Below are 23,522 nucleotides of genomic sequence, written 5' to 3' on the forward strand. Positions count from 1 at the left end.
TTTTATATAACAATTTTCATGCCTTGGATGAAATGCTTTTCTAACTTGTATATATATATATATATATATATATATATATATATATATATATATATATTGTTCTATTTATATCTCCAAGACTCGGATAGTTGTATCTCCAAGACTTGGATAAAATAAGATGCTGAACCTAATTCCTCTAATGCTGTACGCATGCGTGGAGTATTTTTTAAATAGTTGTTGGTGGTAAAATGCCATGTTTTGATTAGAAATGATTATCTTAATAACAAGAAGTAATAACGCCCGATAATTCTGTGTAACAATGTCAGAAAAGGGATCAGTTAGAAATCATAAAACCTCGAAATCTTCTAAAAATTGGTATGGCATTACACGAAGAAAGGTTGATCTGTGTGGGAGGAATTGGTGTCTTGCAATGAAAGGCACGTCATCAACGATGGGCAGAGACAGAATACTCTTTCCACCGCTGCACATCAAGCTCGGCTTAATCAAGCAGTTAGCAGTGGCTCTAGACTACTTCATTTACTTGTGCCAAGCTTTTCTAGGGTTAACCACGGAGAAGTTGAAAGCTGACATCTTTGATGTTCCTCGGAGCCGGCAGCTCATCAGAGATCCAAAGTTAAAAAAAATATATGAAGGAAGTGGAACTGGAAGAGTGGAAGGCATTTGTTTTGGTAGCGAATAACTTTTTTTTGAAACAATACGGTCAAAAACTGCATATATATATATATATATATATATATATATATATATATATATATATATATATATATATATATATATATATATATATATATATATATATAGGGTGGCCAACTTAAATGTAGCCCAGAAAATGTTGTACAGAAGAGAAACATTCTTTCATTGTTACAAATTATCTGTAGATGACAAGTCCGGCGAACGTGGTGACCACCACCGTTTCCTTATTGTTCTCTCTTCCGTAAACATGTCATGAACTTGTGTCAGTGACATGTAGCGCCATCTTGTTGAAAAAAGAATTGCATTTTGTCTTGTGGTGTCACTTAGTCGTTAAAAGAATGATTGGAGAGATCGGGCTAGTTTTAAGTAGGCTATCCTTTATGTGTATATATATATATATATATATATATATATATATATATATATATATATATATATATATATATATATATATATTTATAGTTAAGGAAATTAAGAATTGGATTAGAAATCAGCCGGAGCGCTGAAGATGAGTCACTTTGAAACTGTCATTGATAATAATAAAACCAGAACTTACGTCGGGTCCACGGGTTGCTGGTCAAGAACAGATTCCGTAATCACACAGCACCATTTAAAATACCTATTGTAAATAATAACAAAACACATTGTTAGCTAGAGGCAAGGGAGCTAAAAATTAGTAACTTAGACTATAAATTAAAATACTCACACAGTTAATCTGGGCGTTGCAACATTTGCACCCTTGAATCATATCATATATTCATCGCTAAAGAAAATGTATTAAATAAACAACAAGAGGTGTTCCAAGCTTGTTTGAATAGATCTAGGAATGTTTTGTCTCGGCTAAAATTAGATTAAGTTCCTTAGTATAAATTACTGACTTATATATATGAGTTTAAAAAATAGTATGTGAGTGTGAAATATTAAATTTAAAGGATACGACGAAAGAACCTAAACAAAATAATAACATGATTGGGACTGAGTCATTAATTGCGATGGCATATTTTGATAAAATACATTTTAATAAGTAACTTATTGTGCATAAGTGGTGATTTAAAAGATACATATGAGTATAAATTTGATATATTTATGTTTAATACATCATAATAGTCAATATACATTTGTTTGAAGCTAATTGTAATTCTTAATTTAAGCATTTTTAAATGGTAATTATAAGATTGAAAATGATAAATTTAAAATAAAATAAAATAATTAATAAAAAAACACATTTATAAATATATAATAGCTTACATTGAAATTGGTTTAATTTATCCCGAAAAAAAAGAAAGAAAATGGGCATTTGCAACAAAAAAAATTTATAGTCTATTTTATACTCTATTAGATAACTCAAATATATTAATAACATGTTTGCTACAAAATATTTAATTGTTACTAAAAATATTCATTAAATAAAATTAAACAAAGAAAATATTAAGCATAAATGAATTATTGAGGATGAATAATGTATTTACAGACATTCATAATTATAAATTTAATGTATCTCAGGTCATTATGTTATATTAGAAATTGTTTGTTTTTATATAAATGCATTCTTGAAAAGACATTTGCACCCAGTAATTTGTGGGTGGAAACTAAATAAATACTAAGCTTATACTTGAAGGAATAAAAAAAACATTCAAAAGATCAATATATATGAATGTATAATTGTTCATATAGAAATCGGAATTGAGAAGGCCTTTTCTCTGTAAACAGAAGGAATGCCTCTTGGGTTTGAGCGTGATTAGTCTCTAGAATCTTCGAGTAAAATAATGTTGCTTTATTTTAATCGCTTTCCTTTAATTTTTGTTTTTCCTCGTATGTAACGCAACGTGATTTTATTTGTACATATTTTAGATTCCCACTCGTTTTTCTTTTCTTCCAAAACAAATCCCTCGATACAGCTGTGAGAAAACGAGAGAGAAACCGGTCAGCTGACTCCCCAATTTCTTTTCTTCTCCTCTTCATCCCGTTTACTTTATTTTAAAACGTTTTTAATCATGAATTTAAGTCTCCCCTTCATTATATATATATATATATATATATATATATATATATATATATATATATATATATATATATATATATATGTGTGTGTGTGTGTGTGTGTGTGTGTATATGATTCTCATTGTTGTTTAATCAAACATACACGAATACACGCGTACACGCACAAACACGCGCACACGCACACACACGGATATTTATACTCCGACGTTTCATTTAATTATTTGTCAGCTTAAACATTTGATCAGAACCTATGTATATAAACACAGAGAGCGTGCGAGAGATAGTGAGGAGGGAGGTAACCCTTAACAAAATACGTTTTTAAAAAGTGGTCAATCTGTTAAATTGTTATTCGCCTGGGTTTTCACAAACTTCTATTATATAAAATGGAAAATGTGTGTTAGTTTGTACGTGTGTGTGTGAGTCTGTGTGTGTGTCTGTGTGTGTCTGTGTGTTTGTATGTCCGCCAAAACTTTTCACAGACGTATTGGACCGCGACAAAATTGCTATCGTTAAAAAGACCAATGGTTTGGATGAAAATATGTAAAAAAAAATGGCTAAAAAGATTAATTTTGTCTGGGTGAACTGAGCCGCTTTTTGCAAGGAATGATCACTTCTTACGCCTAGCAATCTGAATGTGCGTTTACATTTAGACCCGTTGTGACGTCATAAGTAGTCGTGGCCGTCATAGCTAGCGCGTTAGCTTTTTTCATCCGCTCCTTTTCCTCTCTCGAGCACATCTGCCTTCTGTGGCTCTTTTTTTCTTCTTTTTTTTTTGCGGTCGCACGGGCATTCGCAGGTATTTTGATTGAAACGAAAGTTATTTTGATTGATTTTTGTTTCTGGAGGTTGCTCAATATCTTTAGTGTACCGGGTCTCTCATTCCGAGCAATATATCCCTAAAACTTCTGGCCTTGATGGAGGAGAGAAAAAACTTGCTGTATAGTTTCAAACGGTCTGAAATAAACAGCAAGGGGAGATTTGTTTCCAAATATTTCTCATATGCTATATCTCTCCTCTTTGGTTTTCATAAATAAAGTAAATTTCACAGCGTATAAGGATTATTTGATGCTAGAGATATTCATAAACGTACCCTATTTCTAAAAGATATAACATGTGAGAAATATTTGGAATCAAGTCTCCTCTTGCTGTTGTTTCAGATTGTTTGAAACCATAGCAGCAAGTGTTAGTCTTCCTCTCCATCAAAGCCAGTGGTTTAAGCGATATATATATATATATATATATATATATATATATATATATATATATATATATATATATATATATATAGGATTACTTAATTTAATCACATAAATTAATATACGAAAGTATAGATTTATGCGTGAACTTTAAGTAGTTACTTCAACAGTGCTCAATACGTAGGTAGAGCTAGGTAGTAAGTTATAAAATATATATGTCAATTAAGCTACACAGAATATTCCGCATTTCATCCACGCTAGGATTCATCAGGCGTAAGCGAGGATTTTGTGGCTCTCTCGCGTTTTTATATACGCACCTTCTATTGTGTTTTTAGTTTGCCAATCAGATTTCTAGTTTCCGCCATACCCTTTCTAAATCCTAGCGTTGATGAAACGCGGAATATTCTGTGCAGCTTAATTGCCATATGCATTAGATCCGTTAAGGATAGAGTAATTTAGATAAGAATCTTGAGTATTTTCTGTTAGTGGCCTGATATTGCTATATATATATATATTAATTATATATAATTATTTTAATGCTTACAGACACTAGTGTTTCATCCATCCAGAATCATCAGTGTAAGAAGTTACGATTGCCGCTGGTCGTGGGATTCGAACATTGCAACGAAACTATCTCTGTCTCTATTTGCAAGGGACGTAACTCCACGGCCATTATCAACCGCAATGATATTCAAGTAAAATTAAACATTGGATCACAGAAGGATAATTTTGTTAGGAAATCTTGAGTAAGTGAACTTAATGTAATAGTAGTTTAGATTCCCTAGACATGGGGAGGGTGTTACAAATATAGACTCCTAGTCCGTTTCTGTTAAAGTCTTTACGACAAAGTGGAAGATAAACAGACATGTTAAAGATGTTAGAAGGGGTGTGGGAGTGCAAGTTAGTTTCACTTAGTGCTAAGATATTCGAGTAGTTTGCTAGGAGAAATGATTCTACATCATCTAAGTTAGTTCTAAGTCATCGGATATGTGTAAATACAAGCCTCAAGAGAGAATGTGTGTCTGGTTTGAACATTTTTTGGATTGAGATATCATGTCATTCTATTTCGTAGTTTCAGATCTAGATTGAGGTTGTAGGTAAAATGGATGTGCATAGCCATCACCATGCAGCACGAGTAGATCATCAGCCAGCTCCTCATCGGCAGGAATGTTGCCTCGGGAATGCCCACCAGAGATGAGTGTAGGGTGCCTTTCCATGCACTACATGGCACTACAAATACCCTGATATTACACAAATGATGATAGAACAGCCGCTCTAAGCGCTACCAAAGAGTTAGAACTCCTGTACTGTCAGTTGGAAACAGCAACCGGCAACTGTCAAACCGGTACCCTCAAACCTGTTCGACAGGAGTGGCCAAGTCCAATCATGTTAGCATATATGGTAAATAAGCACCTCCAAGATGCCCAGCTATAGGGTAAGAGAATAAGGCAAATGTGGGAGATGGCATTCATTGCTCTAGTCAGGAAACAAGTCTAAGCACTGGGCGCAAAACTAACTCTAAATAAATTAACCTCTTTGTCCGAGCCTTTGTCCCAGTCACCTGCCACACCTTCATTAACAATCCAATTTCAGCATTCTTTTGTGTGCCATAGTGAACAACTTCCTCTCTATTGTTTTTCCACCAACCCCACTTCTTGTACATTTGTTCTACCGATCAACTTATATACCGTTTCGTTTTTACTTACTGATATCATTTTTAAAGGGAGGTGGCGTCGATGATATCACAATGCAGAACAAGAATAAAGTAAAGAAGAAAAATACTCAAACCAACATTTAAACCATTTGCATTCTAATTTACTTCATCCCCGAAATGAGGTTATCAGTTGCTATCTAATTGCTGGTCACTCAGCTACTGAAAAAAGAATGAGATTGTTTCCCCCTCCTTAGTAAAGTTAGAGTAGGTGAAAGGGATGTGAGGGATGGAGACGGAATATGTTTACCATTTGCAATAGTAGCAGTAGTCCCAGCTGAAATGCCAACCACCCCTCTCTTCTTACATGCTCGGAATTGGCTGGACTATATATATATATATATATATATATATATATATATATATATATTTATTTTTATATATTATATTTATATATATATATATATATATATATATATATATATATATATATATATATATATATATATATATATATATATATATATTAGAAACAATTAGACCTGGAGTCTAAAGAGCAGAGTTTATTATTTCTTTTGTTTTAAAGGATGAGATTTTTACTGGTTGTATTCATAACCGTTATTTTAAAATTGACAACTTTAAACCACCATAAAATAATAAAATCTGATTTAAACCGTTTTATAATAAATAATTTAATAACTAATATTATTATTTTACTCATTTTATTACTATTATTTCTATTGCTATCATTATTATAATTCTTATTCTTATTCTTATTAATAACTTTTATTATTATTTATTTATTATCATGATTATAACTATTATTAGCTATTTATAAGAGTATCACTAAGATTTTATCATTAATATTATTGACGTGATTTATTTTTTATATATTAAGGGTTATAATAAATAAATAGTTAATTCTTAAAGTAATTAGAATTTATCTCCCCTTTATCAATAAAAGTTTTTCGTTTATTTCTATTTAAATTTTCGAAAATTGTAGTTATCTCCCTTGAAAATTCAATAAATTTTAAAATTTGGCGTTCCAACGATAAAAACTGATCAACCATACAATAGAACAGCGTTTTAAAGTAATATAAGCAATAAGTAATTATTCTAATTAGAAGGCAAATTATAACAGCATGCCAAAAGATAGACTGACTCAAATTGAAACAGATTTTATAATGGAGATGAAAAAAAGGTATATGTATATATTTATAAATAAATATTTTTCTTTTAACCTTATTCATAATTTTCTATTTTACTTTATTTTAATTTATTTACTTATTAGCATAAAATTAATAACTTAGTTTTTATTTTATTTTTATTTTAAATATTTCCAGGAATATCTGCCTTACACACGACTAAAATGCTAATTTTATTTTGGTGTCTTTAACTGCCCCCCCCCTTATTTTTTGCCGATGAGGAGACTTTGTTTTTAAAGGGCAAAACTTTTGTCAAATTATTGTCAATATTTATTGTTAAATAAAATAAAAATAGCATCGCTTCTGAAACGATCGTACAATTTAGTGGATTTTGTTTGTTTTCCTTTTGAAACCGATTTTTAATTCAATATATATATATATATATATATATATATATATATATATATATATATATATATATATATATATACTAGCAAAAGTACCCGTCGTTGACTGGGTTCAAAAACAGCCTACAGAAAATGGACTCTGATTTATGAAAGTATGATAGGTTATGAAAAGGAAGGGTTGTAAAGAGATAGCTTCGAATTTGGGGGTATCAAAACCAAAGCAAAATATGATGAAAGTAAAAATAAAATAGATAAACCCCATAATTTATTATAATATACCTGTTCGCACTGAAACACTTATCACAATATTCTATGGATCTATATTAAAAAACCTTATTAAACTTTGTGACATATTTCTATTCTATGGAGGTCAGGCGCGAACGAACATCCCATTCTTCAAACTGAAACATAATCATCAAAGTATACTTACGCAAATATATATGAAATGTTTTTATTAAAGTTTGTGCCTATTTCCATTCTATGGAGGCCAGGCGCGAACGCAGACCCCACAATTTTATTATACCATCCCTATTTAAGTTAAAACTTACTTATCAAAGTATTATTATATACATCTATATCAAAAACACTTGTAAACGTTTTTTTTTTAATTTTTAAATTTTTTTATTTCAATACTTTGTGGACCAGGCGCGTACACAGACCCCACAATTTTAATGAATCATCATTATGCCAAATCAAACATACCCATTCCTGTGTCTCGATACATCTTCTATCATTATATGTGATCAGTTTTCTATAATAGTCAACCATATAGGAGCCTATTCGTGACCAGGCACAGACACATACGTTCAGCTTCATGTCATAGAAGATATATATATATATATATATATATATATATATATATATATATATATATATATATATATATATATATATATATTATGACAGCCCCTTTAAGAAATTCATTTCTTATCGTTGAGCACTTTCAGTTGAATTAAAAGTCGGTCAATTTAGCTCTTATGCGTAGATCATCGTATAACGATTTGATCACTGTCTGTCTGACGTAATGAACATTTAAATTAAAATGTTTAAAATTCAACGCTATTTCACACGGTTAATGGTAGCCGAATGGATACGGCCTCCGCTAATCGAGCCAGAGATGTCTCGTGTCGCGGGGTTCGAATCGTTCGACTGGTGCTAATCGTGACACCCTGCACTGAAGAATCCCGAAAGGATGAAGCACTAGTGTCTGTAGGTATTTAATTATTATAGTAAAAAAATAATTATATATATATATATATATATATATATATATATATATATATATATAGTGCGATTTCCCCTGTAACTGACCCAAATACTTCGTATGCAAATGCTACATAAAAACTTTAGGCCAATACTTTTGAAATTAAATAATAATAAAACGAAAACAGGCAAACTATTTGATCGTTCACTCCAATAAACACTCGAATGCCAATGTTTCTTATCAGTCGCTATTAAAAAAGGGTCATATTATTTTGCTTTTTTTTTAGTACTCCCCACTTTTTTTACTTTTTTTTTTTTGAATGAGCATTTCAATAGTCGAAGACTCTTGGAATCTTGGTGCATTTCGATGCGGAACAAGTAGTTTTTGTGTTTTGTTCTCGTTTTCATCTGAGATGTTACTTACAACATGATAGGATTACGCGCGTCGCCGTCTTGTTTGTGTCTGTATGAAAATTACGGCCGCACAAAAGGGCCATTATGTTTGACGTTTTAGGTGCATCGAAGATAAGCTTTACGCAGCCTCTAAATGTCAAAATAGTGGACGTTTTGTGCGGTGGTAGTCTCATCCGCGCACAACCAACGTGGCGACGCGCGTAATCATATCATGTAATAAGTTACACTTTAAAATTACAAACACAAAAACGCTACTTATACGTTTATCGAAATGCACCGAGATTTTAAGAGTTTAACATTTTTTGAATAGACACCATAAGATTTGACCTAGTTAAAAAAAAAAAAAATAATGAGACGCTCGTTTTCATGGCGAGAGGAGTAATTGCAAAGATTGCACCGAAAGGATGAAGCTGACTCTATTTCGTATGGATCTTGTCATATTGATAGAAATATTTTACTAAACAAAAGGACTGAAATCGTGTCAAAATGTAGGCACGTGCGTAATCTCCATCCCCGTAGTTTAACAACAGAATAAATTTGCTTAAAATGACGAAATAATGGAAAAAATAAATAAATAAATAAATAAAAAAATAACAACGAGAGGAGAAATTACGTAGTACAAAATATAATAATAATAACAATCATAATAATAATAATAATAATAACAATAATAATAGTAATGATAATAATAATAATAATTATTATTATTATTGTCATTATGATTACTGTTATTATTATTATTAGTAGTAGTAGTAGTAACAACAGCAACAACAACAACAGCAGCAACAACAACAGCAACAACACTACTTATTACTGTTATTGTTATAATTATTATTAGTAGTATTAATAGCAATAATAATAATAATAATAATAATAATAATAATAATAATAATAATGATAATAATAATAATAACAACAACACAATGATGCCAAAGAACGAACAAAAATACGAAACTTGCCAGAAAGTCAAGCTAATACCAATAATCGTTGGAGCACTGGTAACAGTCCTGAAGGAAATGGGGGGGAAAAAAGACTTGAGAAAATTTGAATCCAAGGGGGTCTGAGACCATACAGCAGTCGGAAATGATAAAAAATTGAAATCTTAAGGAAAATTCTCGACTGCTGAAATCAACCCATATGAATTAAAAACAGTAACCAGCCACACGAAGACTGCAATAGAAGGAAAATAAAATGGTGAACGGACTACACGACGAACACAAAAGAAACTAAAATTGTGAGAAATCTTATAAACTGTGCCCCTCTAGAAAAAAGGCACCTACCTCGGCATGTTCCACACAAATTAAATGCAACGGCTCAAAGAAAATGGAAAAGACAAAGAAGAGAGAGAGAGAGAGAGAGAGAGAGAGAGAGAGAGAGAGAGAGAGAGAGAGAGAGAGAGAGAGAGCACTAAGCAGACCTCCATAGCTGTCACCTTGGGGAGACTTATTACCACCAAAATAACAATGAAGATTAATCGTCACTGGTAAGCGGTGTTACCATAACGCAAAGTTATAACATTTGTTATTGAAAGAGGTTGAGGGAACAGTACGAGTAATCATCAGTGAGTAATCACCGATTATTACCTGTGTGAGAACTCCTAGTGAGTACAAATAATGAATCGATAGCATAAGTATTAGTGTTGGGACGATTATTCGGAATCAGAATTGGAAATAAAAAAATTGTAACATTTTGTGGTATCGGAATCGGTACAGGAATCGGTACCGGAAGGGGAAAAAAATTTGTGATTATTTTCCGTTGTCAATAAATAAATGAATAAATAAATAAAAATAAATAAATGAATAAATGAATAAATAAAAAAAAAAGGAAAAATAAAAATAAAAATAAAAATAAATAAATAACGATTCCTTTAATTATCAGTTTTATATTTGACTTTGGTTTAAGAAAAATCTTCCACCGCTGGTAGTGATACTAAAATATTAGGTTGGCGCAACAATATTTTTTTTTGCATGAGGTTGAACATGAAAAAACGACGTCACTTTTGCACCAACGTAATAATAAATTTGTATTGATTTAAGCTTCCAGTGAAACTAAAATTGATAGATCACCCCTCCCCTGAAAAGTGTACTTTTACGTTTGAAAAAAAAAATGTGCACAGTTAAGATGTGTTTTTACGGTAATCTGGACAAAACCATCATTTTTATTGTAAAATATTAAGAGATTTACAAAGAATCGGAGTCGGTAATTGTATCAGAATCGGAAAAATATTGGAATCGTCCCATCACTCGTACGTACCAAACATCTGGAAAATTTCAACGACCCAGCCACGTGTACAGATCTTAATTCTGTTGTATATAAACCAAAGGACCTTGAAGGATGTTAAAAGCACTACGATAAACATAGCCATGGCATGGATCGACTAATAAAAAATGAACGACACAATCCAACAAGCATGGATAATTGAATGCTTATGGAGAAAACAATGGAATTGATAGCTGCAGGACACTGCCTGGCTGAGATTAGAACACAGAGGAACATTTTCAAGTGATATTTACTTTCTCCTTTACGTTTTATCATAGCCATGTCCTACCGCTAGCATATTCAGGAGGTACAATGACGGATATACATTCAGAGACAACATAAAAAATGAACTACCTTATACATATGGGCGACTTGAAACCATGGTGACAAACAATACAGATGTCGTCTTGAAAAATATAGAGCTGACGTGTTGAACTGCGATGTTGATCAGGGAATATATTGACGGCGAAAAATCCAAAGCACGTCATATCATGCCCACCTGCCTCAAGGATTTTTTCTTAGTTCATCTCTTTTTTTTTCTGATCTTTATACATGATCTTCCAAATCAAATTCTGACATTATTCGTTGACATCTTTGTAGACGACACGTATATTTATGACAGCACTTTGAAGAGCTTTGATGATACTTTGAGACTGATTCTCAATATGATCGTCTTAAATAGTTTTTTTTTGTAGATCCCACCAATTGCTTACGATTCTCTCGAGAGGAAAGGTCATCGTCTAACTGGCGAGGTCTTTAATCCATATCTTCGAGTTCCCCCCTGCCTTGATTAGCGATTAAGTATTCGAAAATATAAAGAACGAGTATATATATATATATATATATATATATATATATATATATATATATATATATATATATATATATATATATATATATATATATATATATATATATATAAATTACAATAAGTTTACCAAGGTAATCAGAATGGTAAACTTAAAATATATTATAAATATTAAAGAGTTAATATTTACAAGTAAAGTAATCTCAACCAGATGTAAAAGCTCAATAAAACAGAAAAGGAAATAGAGCTTATAATATGAACAAATGATTAATAAAACATGTTAAAAAACATCTTGAAAAAGAGTTAAAAACATATTTAATTTTAAAAAGGAAGCACAAGATTAGTGGATAGTCCTTAATCCGCGGCGTTTCGAAACCTGTTGGATTAGAACTTACCTGTTAGATTGGAATTTTTTAATTCGACCGTGTTTGGATTTTACCATTCTTGGATTTTTTACCCTCCACCGGACTATCCATTCATGTGAAATCTTTTTATCTTTTTTTCTTTTACCTCCTATTCCCCTTATCTCACTCTTTTTTAACCAAGCAAGATCTGTGACTTACTTGTGGTTTCATTAAATACTTTTACATGCAAAATCCAATCCCGCATTGTGCTAATTCCTGCCCTCTGATGAGAAGGAGAGTATTTCTTCGAAACTCCGCGGATTAAGGACTATCCACGTATCTTGTGCTTCCTTTTTAAAATTAAATATGTTTTTAATTCTTTTTCAAGATGTTTTTTAACATGTTTTATTAATCATTTGTTCATATATATATATATATATATATATATATATATATATATATATATATATAAACAGAAGGAAACTAAAAAATATAATAAATATAATAACATCTCAATGAAACAATGTGCGTGTGTAAAGATAAAAACGGGGAAAGTCGAGACAGGAGAGGGCATGGAATTATTAAAAAGAAAACTCATAAATACCTGGGAGTTTTGGAAATCGGACGAAATTAAATCAACAGAAATTAAAACAAAATTGGCAGACAATACCTGAGAACAAAAAAAACCTTATGAACCAAATTATATCGTAGAAAATATTGTTGTGATTATTAATTTGAATCGAAATCGGGAATAAAAAAGTGGAACTTTTGGGGTTATCGAAATCGGTAGCAGAAGCGGAAAATAATTTGTCTCTATTTCCCGATGCCAAAAAAAATTCTTTTAATTGTCTTTTTTATTTGATTTTGTTTAAAGCTAAATTTTCCATTGCTGGTAGTAATAATAAAATCATGAATATTTATTGATTTTAAACTACCAGTCAAACTAAAACTCATAGATCATCTTCCACAAGTGTATTTTTATGTTTGAAAAATATCTGCATATTTAACATGTATTTTTACACTAATCGAGAATTACTAACAACTAACTCTATTGTTAAACATTTAGAGATTTATAAAAAAAATCTGAATCGGTAATTGTGTCGGAATCGGGAATTTGTACAAAATTAGTAACTGTATCGAAATCGGGAAAAATATTGAAATCGTCACATCACTAGTAGCAACGTCATAAAAGGAACTTATACTTGCGTAGTATCTATTTTACTAAACAAAAGGACCGAAATCGTGTTAAAATGTAGACACGTGCGTACGCTCCACCACCGTAGTTTAACAGCAGATTAAATTTATTGAAAATAATGAAAAAATAAAGAGAGGGGGAATTAATGAGTACAAGATATAATAATAATAATAATAATAATTATTATTATTATTATTATTATTATTAATATTGTTATTGTTGTTGTTATTATTATTAGTAGTAGAATTAATAGCAACAACAACAACAACAACAACAACAACAACAACAACAACAATAATAATAATAATAATAATAATAATAATAACACAATGATGTAAAAAAACAAGCAAAACTAAAAGCATTGGCAGAAAGACAAGAGAATACCAATAATCGTAGGAGCACTGGTAACAATCATTGGCTGGAAAAAAGAAAAATTCAGGACCATGGACCAAATACCTAGGAGACTAATGACTATGCACAAAGCATTTCTTCCTTCTTATTAACTATTATCAGGTTCAACCCCATTATTTTTTTTAAATCTCTGGTTTATATCTTTGCCATTTATCTGCATAGTCAAAGTGTACACACGTCTGCATAGTCCCCGACAGAATTCCTTTTCCACTCAGTCGTTTCTGTTTTTTGTATTTTTTGGGGACTAATTTGCTTCGTTCATTTATTATGTGATTTAGCGGTTCGTCCCTTTGTCAATAGAGTGTGCATTTACTGTTTTTGTGTATTTTTTCTATTTTGGTGTTTATATAGTTTGTTCTGATCGCGTTATTCTGTATAGCTGTTTGTAACGATCTCTTTTTTCTATTTATTTTTCGTTGCCATATCAATTTGATGTCATGTGTCTCTTCTTTAGTAAGTTTTTTATAATTCGTCGGTGTAGCTGTTTCTCTCTTATATTTACCTATTATCAACTTCTTTGTTTCTAGATCCACTGCTTTTTGCATTGTTCATTTAGACAATGATTTTTGCAGACTTTCTGTACTTTTAATTATGTATTTTTACTCGTTCTTTATCATATTAATCCTCTACCTCCTCCTCTCCTTTCTACATGAAGTCGGATAGCCTTATCTTTCGCGCGTGATGGTTTATGCATAGTTATAAACTCCGTGAACTGCTCAAACGGCGAAATATCCATTTTATAGGAAATAGAAAAAAGAAACGAATGGATGAAGCTTGCCAGAAAACTAAAAAAAAAAAAGGTAAGAAACACGAATAAAAAATACTGTAATACCGACAATTGTATGAGCACTAGGAGCAGATAAAATTACTGAAAAAAAATATGAGGAGAAATAGGAATCTGGGGAATTGACGGGACAGAATTGACACTATAAAAATTCACAGCCGAAATATTAAGGAAAACACTCGAGAGCGGAAACCAACCAGCATAATCGACAAACATCAAGTAAAACAAAAATAGAATATTACACGAGTCGAAGAGAATTAAAACTGCCAGAAATCTCATATTATTATATATTCCCTTCCGCTTCCCCCACATATGTGGTGGCATCGACCTCGACTAGTACTATACAAAGTTATTGTAAAGACCAAGAAGAATGGAAAAACCAAGGCGAGTGCACACTAAGCAAACCTCCACTAGAAAGGTACGAGAATACTAGAACCTTAGGAAAGCGTATTGCCACTCGAATTGCAAAGGTCAACGTTAGAATCAAACGACTTAATGTTTTATCAAAACGTACACACACAAAAGCATAAACACCAACGAACACAACACACTTACACTGTCTCACACACAAGCACACAAAAATACAAACACACACAGACTAATCCACACTCACACACAGAAACACATACAGACACACACATAAACCCACATACTCTCACACACAAACACATGCAAACACAAAAACTCTCTCTCACACATACACTCACACACAAAAAATACAAATAAGCACTAACTCCACACACACTCAAACACACACTCACACTAACACTACACACTCACACCCGCTTCACACACTCACACACACAAACACACACTAACTACACATACACTCACACACACACAAACACTATCTCCACCCACTCATATACACACTCACCCCACACACTCACACACACAAACACAAACACAAACTAACTCCACACACACTCACACGCACACTACCCCCACACGCACTAACCCCACACACTCACATACAAATTAAAGTATCTATCTTCTGTGAATTTCTGTATCTGCAATAGTTAACATATTTTAGTAAAAGTATTTTTAGCGAACTTCTAAAGGGATGAATAAAAACCATCGAACCATATACATTCGGTTCTAACTTTCGACAATCGTTTCTTTCTAAGGAGCTTTACTCGAGATCAAACTTGTTTATAAGGAGATGTTAACTGCTTATCGTCCCGGATATTTGTAGAATTTTCAGCTGGGTACGCTACATAGAAATGATTGGCCGAGTGTATCCATTATATAAAAATAGCCATGAAAACAAATGGAAGAAAACACCGAAAGAAATATAGATAGACATAGAGAGAAAGATAGAAAGAGAATCAGAAAGATGGAGAGAGAGATGAAGCAAAGAAAAAGTGTGATGGAGCGAGAGAGGGATGAAATAATAATAAAATAAAAACAAAGAAAGTTAAGAAAAACAAAAGATAAAAGAGCACACCGTATTATTTACTTCTATCCTTTTCTTTTCTTGATTAATACATACATTATTAGTTGCATATGAACGTACATGTTTCAGCCATGAGTTCTTTCGAAATCCAGTGTCATTAAGCCATCAATTTCATCTCTATAGTCGAGGCTAATGGTCTTATATGTATACATGTAGCTAATAATGTTTGTATATAGAAAACTATATAATAATACGGGAAATTATACAATAATATTGTTATTGAGAACTATTTTGAATGAAACGGAGATCTAGGAAACCACAACAATACAATCATTACACACACACACACACACACACACACACACACACACACACACACACACACACACATCAAAATATTCTAGATCCACTGCTTTTTGCATTGTTCATTTAGACAATGATTTTTGCAGACTATATATATATATATATATATATATATATATATATATCATGAAAATATTGGGAATAGTATTCCTATGAAATAGAGAAATAAAAAGGAAACAAACAAAGTTATGTGTGCATGAACGTTTCGTCTTTATTCATCCAGAGGATGTCTCGAAATAAAGACGAAACGTTGATGGACACATAACTGTGTTTGTTCCTTATATATATATATATATATATATATATATATATATATATATATATATATATATATATATATAACTACTTCATTTACTCACATAAACCTAATATACGAAAGTATAGATTTATGCGTAAACTTTAAGTATTTACTTCAAAAGTGCTCAATACGTAGGTAGAGCTAGTTAGTAATTTATAAAATATATATGGCGATTAAGCTACACTGAATATTCTGCGTTTCATCCACTATAGGATTCGTCAGGCTTATGCAGGAATTCTGTGGTTGCTTCTTGTTTTTATATATGTTGAGGATTTCTAGTTAGCCAATCAGCTTTCTAGTATCCACCGCGCCCCTTCCTATCAGCCAATGGGCATGCATTTTATCGAACAAAGGATCTGTTTTAGAACTAGGTTAGTGGTTTAAGGTAGACGTTTTCCTTCCTTTTTTTTATATATACTAGAAAGCTGATTGGCTAACTAGAAATCCTCAACATATTTAAAAACAAGAAGCAACCACAGAATTCGCGCATAAGCCTGACGAATCCTATAGTGGATGAAACGCAGAATATTCAGTGTAGCTTAATCGCCATATATATTTTATAAATTACTATATATATATATATATATATATATATATATATATATAAATGAAACTAAAATGACTTTGTAACCAGTGATGTAACCCACTTTCTGATTTACGACATCCGGTTGTGCATGCGAGCATGAACATTAACTCATAACAACGTAAACAAATAAACACAAATCGCTTCTTTTGCAGATTTTGAGCTGCGCACTGAAATATTAACGTTATTATTTCGAAATTATTATTTAACATGGGAAGAGTAGAGGTGTTTTGCAACTATTCTTTATTACAACTATACTGTCGCTATTTTCTTACAACTAAACAACTTTAACTAACTCGTTGACAAACATAAGAACAATTGTAGTAAAGCCAAAACTACTACTACTACTACTACTACTACTACTACTACTACTACTACTACTACTCTCTATCCGTCCCTTTTCCTTCCTCCTTTTTTATTTTTTGTTTATATTTCTAGATGCAAAATAGTTGTGTGAGAACGGTGAATTTGTTGACATATTTACTAATCTGTTTCAATATTAGTTTAATTTAATTTTATTTATTTAGGTTTTATTTTTTTTTGCTTCAGGTTTATTAATTTTTTTTTTTAGATTTAAAGTTTCTATAACTTGGTTGAAGGATTCCAATATGGGTTTTTCATTCTTATATTTCTCATTGGAAGGTTCATGTGCGTTTTTGCTGCTAAATGACTTTCGTCAGCGTTCGATTCGTAGGAAAATCATGTTTAATTTTCGATTTTTGAGCGATTATTCGGAAAAATAGGTAACTTTACACGAATAGGGAGGAATTTTTTTATGTTTGAGTGATCCGTCCGTGATTTTTCATTTTAATATACTTTCATAGAAATGTTTCTGTTATGTCAAAAAAACAAACTATTTTCTTTACGTCACATGTGTCACGATCATACATGAATTCCGTAGCTAATATAACATACTGACCCAACGGGTCACGGGTAGTCTAGTGTATATATATATATATATATATATATATATATATATATAGTAATAACGTCAAAACTACAAATACGTATGTGGCGCAATCAGTTAGAATCGAAACTAAAACATACAACTCTCCACTCTCATTATTTAACTTCTTAGCCACGCCTACACGCATGTATATATTCATCTGCCCCTCCCTTTTTTAAAAGATGGAATAGTCTGATCCTCAAAAACAAGCTTCAAGCAAGCAAGCAAGACATGAGGCCCTGACGGCGTACAGAGTTGTTATTTTTATTTTATATATATATATATATATATATATATATATATATATATATATATATATATATATATATATATATATGTATATATATATATGTATATATATATATATACAAGGCATACGTATATATATATATATATATATATATATATATACGTATGCCTCGTATATATATATATACGTACGCCTTGTGGCGCAATCACAGAGTTATATATATATATATATATATATATATATATATATATATATATATATATATATATATAACTGTGATTGCGCCACAAGGCATACGTATTTGCAGTTTTGACGTTATTACTATATGTTAGGTTTAATGTAATGGTCAATAGAGAATTGCCTCTATGATAAGAAATGCGCAACATGCATGAATTAAGATATTATATTAAAATGCATCTAACGACCGGGCAACGCCGAATAGTCTGTGACTAATCCCCCCCTCTCTCTCTCTCGCTCTCTCTCTCTCTCTCTCTCTCTCTCTCTCTCTATATATATATATATATATATATAATTGCACAGTTATATAATTATAAGTACTCTCGTTATTGAAATTTCAGAATATATTGTACTTTATGGCAAAAGTAACAATTTATTCATCCCTAATTAATTACTGCATCAGCATAATTTGTGGACGGATCAGAGACTACATTTTGATCTTAACCCGAAGGATAAGAAAGTGTATTTTAGTTCGACGTTCACGTTTGACCCCAAAACGTCATCAAATAATAATTTAAAATAGGTTGGAGGACACACACACACACACACACACACACACACACACACACACACACACACACACACATATATATATATATATACATATATATATGTATATATATATATGTGTGTGTTTGTGTTTGTATATATATATATATATATATATATATATATATATATATATATGAGCAAGCAGTTAATAAAATATGTTAAAAAACACTTTGAAATGAGTTAAAAACATATTCAATCTGAAAAGGAAACACTAGATAGTCCTTAATCCGTGAAGTTTCGAAGAAATAATTTCCTTCTCATCAGAGGGTAGGAATTAGCAAAATGCGGGATCGGATTTTGCATGCAGAAGTATTTGATGAAACAACAAGTAAGTCAAAGATCTTACTTGAAAACAAAAAAAGTGAAGCAGAGGGAATATAGTAAAGAAAAAGGTAATTACACATGTATGGATAGTCTGGTGGAAAATAAAAAATCCAGTGATGGTAAAATCCAAATGTAAAACTTCAAGAAAGTTAAAAGAATTTCCATTTGTACAAGTAAAATCCCAGCAAATCCCGTAATTGGAAGAAGATAGTCCATAAATGTCAGCAAGAGTTGTTAGACGAAACTAAATGGAAAATAAATAAATTAATTAATTAATTAATTAATAAATAGAAAATAAATATTAAATAAAGAATAAATAAATAAATAAATAATAAAAATAAAAAATAAAATATAAAATAAAATAAAAATAAAAATAAAAAACTAAATAAAATTATTTAAAATGAAATATTATATATATATAATGAAATGCGTTTTCCCTGATCACTTTCAACATGATAGGATAATAAGTAAACGTTTCTTAAGCACAACTTTTATATTCACCAATTACAGTTACTATTAAAGCATGTTACCACTATAAATGCATTTTGTCCCCGTTTTACAATTCCTATTGTCCCCTGTTGGACTACTCTCTCTCAAATACGTAACCCCACTTAGAAAGTACTTAAGACTTTCACATCGATGAAAATCTCTTCTCTTCCGTTATGGATGTAATCCTCCCGCCTTGGGTCAGCAGATGACCTCTGACCCTGTTGAAACTGCAATGGCCGATGTTCGTCTGCTCCACGAGCGCTTAACAAAATTCTCAGCGTCGCAGGCTCCGTGTCGATTTCCGCTGAAAATCAATTAGCTTGTCATGCAAATCAAAATGAAAACAGACTCGAGAGGTCTAGTCTAATAAAAAAGTTAATTCACGAAAATTACAGGTGTTTACATATGTACATTTGTTTAGTCCGATTACCCCAGAGAAACAGTCAAGATCTTATTCTTCATTCTCCACGATGACAGCCGTCATGGAGAGAAGGGTTGGTGGTTCTTGGGAGTGTGGTGTTTCTCGCGAGATTCGGCTTCGATCTGCTAATTTCGGCTCGGGCATTTGCTTATATACCAAGGGGAAGGGTAGGTCGGAGTAATCTCCCCCACCAACCAGAATTCAACACGTCACTCGGGGAATCTCCGAATCTTTTGTGTGTGTGCACCTCAGCGGGCCTTCCATAGCCTGCGAGTGGGGGATCAAAACTCAATTTTATTCACACGCTCCAAAAGGTCAACACTTTCACCTTTCGCAATCAAAAAGCCAGTCAGCCTGAGCAGGTGTTCGTCAGGCCAAACGAATATATGATTTCATTCCACATTAATCTGACATTTTCTGTCATATTTCTCAAACAATAAAATATATGTCTATTTTACAAACACACAATAAATCCATCCCTTTTGATAGGTTACCCGCCGCTGTCCGGGATTCAATCAACGTTTAACAGACAGTCTCAGCATATTTACCCCGCCTTACTCAGGGGGTTAAGGGGTCTTAATCTCCCCAATGGGGATCAGTATTGTTCCCCAGGCGGTCACGTCCAAACTCACCGCTTCCTTTTCTTTTAAGTTAACTTCTTCGTATACAAACGGTTTAGTATTTGGTTTTCAACATATTACTCTTATATAGACATTACATTAGGGTTACAGATTTATTTAATAAATGCTCCCTTAATCCTTATCGTTTATTGAAATAATTAGAATAACAATTGAAACCGAATCTGCTAGCTCACTATGCATATATCATATACGATAGCATAAACTTAGTTTGAGGAATAGCAGATTGTCACGAAAACGAACACCCCAGCTTGCTTCAACATGGTGGACTTCGCGTACAATAATATGCAAATAAACTGTCTCCACCATATCGTCCTATCAAATTAGCTTCCTTTAATCTGATTGAACAAAATCTTAGAAAAGCTTACAAAAATATCATTGCCCATACACGTACACTACAAATAGGCGAAGACTATTCGTACACTTCTAAACACGAACACACCTTACTATACAGTGACCGGTACGGTAGCCCGAACGAATTAAAGTACTATCTACCGGAACTCTTCGCTTCCATAGGACTAAATGATAGATTTAGGCGCTCACACACAACCTTACAAATTCAATAACGCACGAAACCAGGAACGTACGACATGTTTCGGCATGAGGTTTGCAAATTAAATTACTTGTTTTGTGGTATTACTGTTTATTACGTAGTTAGGTAAACGCATATGTTATGTTTAGACGGATTACGGAATGGATTGCTTTATTTACTTTTATAGGATGTTTAAGTTAAGTAATATTTTTTAATGAGATTTGTGTTTATTATTCTTTTAGAAACATAAAAACTAAAAATCACGCTTCAAGTAAAAGCACTTTTCCGTGTAGGTAGAACAGTAATTTATCTTGCATTTAATAACATTTATTTCCTATATAGTTGTTTTATTCATTTTAATTTTTTCGTTTGGCACATTTTGTTTCGTTAATTCTTAAGTGGAAGTACAAATTGTTCGGCTAAGACATCCCTTCTATTTTCCTAATATCTTTCGAAATCACATCGTTATTTCGTCAGCACGGTACGTAATCAATCAGGGAAGGATTTTTTTTTTAATTTGAAACATCACAGAAATATTTTCTTTTGGCCGATTACGGGCCAGGCTGTCGGTGTTCTTATTTTCTATAAGAAAGTAATCACCATTATTGAAACGTACTAGCCAACAAACAGTAGATTTTGACTTTGGATGGCATAAGGATTTTCAAGTTCAATTAATTTTTAACAGTATTTGTGTTCAGTACGTTGAATGAAAGTACAAAATGTACAGATAGAAGAATAACTTGCCTTTGGTAACAGTTTTTTTGGGGTGGGGTAGGATACTAAAACTTTATTTTTTAGGGGATTACGATTTTAAAGTTAATTTTATCAGTAGTTGTTTTAACATTAAATTGTTAGATGAAAGCACAGAATAGTCCATTATGCCATCACTCTCCTCATATTAAGGACGCTTTTTAAAAATGATAACTTTATTATTTTAACATGGTATTTGCATCTCTAGAAGACCAAATTTGGACACAAGGCCAGTTCTAAATGTGGAAAACACTATGCGGCCAAAAACTGGGAGAACTCTGGGTTGGAATAAAGATCTTGATTTAGTATAGAAGGATTTTTGCACCAGTGACCTAGGAAACACTAGACTAAGTGTAGAATCAGAACAGATACTACTCTTTGTTCATAGAAAAAAAATGTTCCTGATGAATATTACATCTTCTGGGTACAATCTTCTTCAGGGAAAGCAAAAATATATTGGTTTCAGTATTTTCCGATAGTGCTTCGTTAACATTTCATATTTCCATTGCATATGCGGGTTAGAGGATTCGGGGAAGTATTTTTGTACGTAATGCCCCCCCCCGCCCTCTGAGTTTCATTAAATGAAATCTGGACAAAAAATATATTACAATCGCTCAGAATTTTAACATTATTTATGCCGAAGTAATATTTATATTATCCATTAATAAACAAAACCTATAAACAACTTCATAAAATACTCACAAAATTATGATGTCACCGATTCTAATAGGGACCTATTAATTACCTGATACAAAAGAATACAAGTTTATTAATTTACGAGACTCAAATAAGAATTAGCACGGAAGTAAGGCTCACAAATTATATATTTTTTTTGTATTTACACGTACATGTAAACACAAATAAATTAATCTTAAGCATATAATCATTAAAAATAAGTACTTAATATTTTTAGTTAGCATCCTTTTAAATTCCCCCGGGCAACGCCGGGAAACGGTGCCTGCTGGTATATATATATATATATATATATATATATATATATATATATATATATATATATACTAGTAGATCTACTCAAGATCGCTCGGGGTCCCAATTTTCGTAAATTACATGGATAATAGGGGGGGGGGGTTAAACATATATAGCAAATAAATTTATATTATTCATATATCTATAAAGTTGTTTTTTAATCACTCTGAGGTTGATATTAAAAGTTTATTTTTTCAATTTAAAAATTACTAAAACAAACTTCTTAATATAATATACTCAGTTAT

General features: G+C 31.7%; 1 protein-coding gene across 1 annotated transcript in view; it reads right to left on the reverse strand.

Annotated features, from left to right (window-relative positions):
• The window catches only part of LOC145297012 (ceramide kinase-like), a 573,763-nt gene that overhangs the window by 519,726 nt on the left and 30,515 nt on the right, over positions 1-23,522 (reverse strand). The window contains exon 2 of the mRNA XM_080143241.1: positions 1,250-1,312. The gene's annotated coding sequence lies outside the window, so the exon portion shown is untranslated. The remainder of the gene's footprint in view (positions 1-1,249; positions 1,313-23,522) is intronic.

This window comes from Euprymna scolopes, chromosome 2 (genome assembly GCF_053919585.1).
Source record: "Euprymna scolopes isolate OS-2025 chromosome 2, ASM5391958v1, whole genome shotgun sequence".
NCBI lineage: Eukaryota > Metazoa > Mollusca > Cephalopoda > Sepiida > Sepiolidae > Euprymna > Euprymna scolopes.